This window comes from Triticum aestivum, chromosome 5A, assembly GCF_018294505.1.
Source record: "Triticum aestivum cultivar Chinese Spring chromosome 5A, IWGSC CS RefSeq v2.1, whole genome shotgun sequence".
Classification (NCBI taxonomy): domain Eukaryota; kingdom Viridiplantae; phylum Streptophyta; class Magnoliopsida; order Poales; family Poaceae; genus Triticum; species Triticum aestivum.
In genome coordinates, this window is record NC_057806.1 from 33,734,275 (window position 1) to 33,738,893 (window position 4,619).

Sequence of the window (4,619 nt, forward strand, 5' to 3'; positions counted from 1 at the left end):
ATAAGCTGTCGAAGGTCCTTAAAAGCTTTGATTTGTGGCTTACGGCTTAGTTGCCTTTTCCCTTAAAGCCTATATAGACAGACATAGACTGAGGGCATTCTGGGCATCCATGCTCCTGGCAATGGCAAGATCCGAGATGTCAGTTGCTTGTCTTCAAGGCTTAACCTTATTCTGACTCCTACTAGGGTAATCACGTTTAAGTTAAGCCCGAACAGCCACCTCAGCCCCACGGCAGTGTTCTGGTCCGGTATGAGATTGAGGAGAGCTGCGAGGTGGGCATGGTACACTGGTCTAGTGACTGCCAGAGGAGGTTGTGCATTAGTTGTGGTCGGGGCGGACACCATCATGGTATGCGCATGGTTGGTGGATTCTTCATTGGACTTTGAGGTTTGTATCGACAGCTTCAAGGGAAATACCCTTTGGAACATGATGGTAATTACACCTGGTTACGTATTTTATTTTTAAAAAATTCAGAAAAAGTCAAAACGTACCAAAACATTTTCGCAACAAACTTTCTGGCGTACAAAAATGTTCTGCAACGAAATATTCCCTGAAAAAATTCTGACAAAAATAACATATATTCTTTTTTTTGTAATATGTGTCTCATTCATATCATAAAGAATAAAGTACAAGTCACGTAAAGACCGACATGACAAAACTGAAAAGATAGCAGAATATCTCTGAGCTTGACACCAACGCCCGTCACCTGCCTCCGGCACCACCACAACAGCCACCGAAGAAAAGGATGACGAAACACCTCCTCACCCGAGCGTCGACGCGGAGCTTGGGAGGTAGTCCAGGAGCGGATGCAGATTGTGGTCTGCATCGACGACACCTGGAAGATGGAGCATGTGCTGGGCTCGTGGTTCGTGGATGGCAGATATGGTTTCCTCCTTCAGTGTTTTAGTCGTGGTGGAGTGCCAGATCTGAAGTTCGATGGCGTGTCTGGGGTGTTGCCCCGATCTGATTCGTTCAACGGTAAGGGCTTCACTTTTGGTGGAGAACGTATCAGGTGAAACGAATGAACTTGTGCACCCAATGCACCACACCATTTGGGACCGATGGACAAGATTGAGGCAAACTCGGGGCTGTGAACATGTTTTGCAAACAGAACATTTTATTTCATCAAAATCAACCTGCAGTTCAGTTTGCGCTGTGATTTCCTCCATTGGGTTGATTTCCGTGAAATCTAAGTGCTTTATTGACAATGAGCCAGACTACTGGGTGGAGTGCGGGTTGATTTGAACAAAATGTGAGGCCTGTTTCGCGAATACGCCAACAGGTCATCTGCAATCAAACCATGTCCATTTGTTTAACATCCAAAGGCCCAAAATCGCATGGTGCATTCGGTGCACAGATTTGTTCGTTTCACCTGATATGTTCTTACTTTTGATGAGCCACCTTAAAGGTCCGCAAAGCTGTATATCAGCGATGAAGCCGCGTCGAGCTCGGGTGAAAATGACATATATTCTCTCACAATAGCGTGAACAGTATGGCGTATATAGCGACAACTTCATTTTTTTGCACCCACAACAACATGAAAGTCATTTCTTCATGAAAGTTTTTATACGAGTGCAACAATAAATCTACTTTGTTTGCAAAAAGTTTCAGAGGAATTTTTTTTGACTTTCTTACAAATTACTATTACCTGAGAGCCATACGTTCCCGTCCCAGCTTCAAGCCATGTTTGGCATTGCTGCCCGCAACGATTATCTCGATCGAGCGGGACTCATTTGGTGCCTTATTTTAGTGAAAAGGCAATCACGAGCTGCAGAAATTTCCTATGGGGTGAAGTCACTCCCTCCCTCTTGTGATCGCGTCGCCCCGCGGGCGACCATCCATGTCGGCCTCCCTCTCCTCTAGCCCCCCTCTCCCCTCCTTCCCCGCCGCCGCTGGCGCCTGCGGCCGGACTGGCCTTGAGGACGCTGGTGGCGGCGGCCCCTGACCTTCCCCTCTTGCTGGCTCTCCGGCGTGGGGCAGAGCTGCACCACCCGGGGTGCTCCTAGGCAGCGAAGGTCCGAGTGGCGGCGGGATTCCCCGGCGCGGGCGGGTGGGCGGCGGCGTTGGTGGCAGGGTGGTGCGGCGACGCGTCCTGGCGGTCGCGGCTCGGTCCAGATCTGGGCCCGAAGGGGCCCCATCTGGGCCTGGGCGAGTCGGCGGCGGGGCGGGTCTGCAGCGTGGCTTTCGGGAGGCGAGGTAACAGCTGGGTGCTGGCGGCAACGACGCCAGCCTGCTGTAGCATGGCCGATGGGGCTTAACGGGCCCGTTTCCGGCCTGGCCTGGTATGCCCTGCTGCCGTGTCCGGACGGCGACCGCTACGGTGCCGGAGGCGCGGGCCTCTCGCATGACTGCGGTGGTTCCCTCCCGCTCGGTTTCGGTGCTGCTGCTCCCGTCGCTTAGCACCGCTCTCGGTCTTCTTAGCCTCATGGTGGTGCTCGCAGTGAGACAACGTGTGATGAAGGCACGACCTCGGACGCGCTGCTAATTTTGCCCGATCTTTCACGATGCAACAACCGTAACTAAATTTCACTGATAAAAGTTTCCAATTACGCGAGATATATGCAACCTGAGACTGTGGTAACAACAACTGACTAGCAATACCTCGGCAAACAAGGCACCTCTCGTCGGTGTAGACGTCACCAGCACGCAATCCGTCGTCGCCGACGGACCTCAAGCCAAAAGCTAGCAAACTCTTGATCACGAGAATCCTCTCGCCAAAGTGTAATTTTCTTGATAGAAAATCTCACAATAATAAACAAGATGAACGCCCAGAGGGCCGCTTCATAGTCTGCCCAAACTCTAAAGAAACTAACCTAAAAAACTATCTCCACTACTATTAAACAATCAAACAAGAATTTTCTTATGTGCACCTAGCAATTAGTTCCACAAAACATACGAACCAATCAGCACCATACAATTAGTCCCACAAATCTCAATCCAACAGTCATTATTGATCTAATGCCTCCACGGTGTGCACTTAGCAAATTCCCATGACTGACCATACTCCACCACCGAAGGAATATTCCAACTACCAGCCCGCGTCCCCTGCAATCACGCAATTGTGATTGCAAACTAATACGGAAACTCAACTAAATCAGCTCCCCTCAACCTTGACCTCGATGCCTCCCACCAACCACGTCTCCTGCCTGCACCGATACCTCGTGAGCCCTGCGCCGCTCAGTCGCTCCCTGCACAATCGCCACCGCCGATTGTTGCCGCTCAGTGTGTAATCCATCATCGAGATAGCGGGCGCCCACGACCCTACCCTCGCCGTGTGGCCCATCCGCGAGATAGCCCGTGCCCAGGAGTCTACCCCGGCACGCGGTGCCGCGCCCGCCCTGCACGTCCCCTGAACCAGCCGGCCACACAAAGCTGTAATTCTTCCCTGCCCTTCTTTAGGTTCAACTTCTTCGTTTGACCTGTTGCAGCATTATACAGGATTAGAATTTTCAGAATAGAGTTCTAAAAAACAAACAGTTGCACAGCACAATGCTATAAGCCGTTCGTTTTATATCTGTAATTAATGGTTTTCTATGTGGAACATGGTTAGTGTTTTGGCTGCTGCAATTTTGTAACTAACTAAATCATGCACCCTATCTCCTTGGCTTTCAGAATCTACGAAGGTGACTTGAGTTCTCGCAGAACACCTGAAATATTGGATTTAGCTTATAGAATTTACAAAGGTGCCAATGGTATTAATGTAAGCGCACATCACAGAACGAGAAAATTAATCATAATTAGTTTCAGCTCGGACCTATGGTGTACGTGCATATACACTCATAGGCATGGGCCAAATTATAGAGTGCTACTCTGAAACAACAAAGTGCACTAAGATACCAACAGATACATACATACCTCATGCGTGCTCAAGGACATACCAAGACCCCAGGCAGATACATAAAATCTGAAGATACATGAGTAAGAAGCAAGATAACAGTCGGTCATTACATAATCAGAAATAGATATTACTTTTATATTACCAGATTCATGATGTAGTGGACAGAGAAAATCCATGAAAAAAACAGCCCCAACTAAAAAGTATCATACGAACACTAAATCACAAAGTCCTCTTGAGAATTAATTCTCTAGCTATCAAAGCAACATGTCTATGAAATCAAAGCATTACCCTTGCCAAGATCATCATCAGCATCACCATGGATGTCAAACAGCAGGGCCGACAACTGAATGTGGTCCAATAAGGGGATCTGCCATTCAAAATTGTTATTAATGTCAAAGTAGAACTCTGCTGAAACACAATATCAAGAGAAAGGACAGTGTACTATGTTTGCATCTGATGGTGGTGTTCATGATTAATTTCCACAATTTCCATGCTTCTCAAAATTTAATGACATGAATATTCACATGAAGGCGAAGGTATGTCATCTCCCAATAGTGCGGGGGCGCACACCCCATTTCAGGATATAAGCAACAACCAATCATTGGGTAACTATCATCAACCAGTTCCTATACTTTGTGCTACTGTTTTTGCTGTTGCTTATGTGCTAACTTGCGGTATGTATTTATAAAGACCCTGAAGAATTGAAGAGGCAGAGGAAAAAAGAGTATTATGCACGCGAGGAAGATGATATTCTTAAAAGACGCCGTGAAGCCCGTGAGAA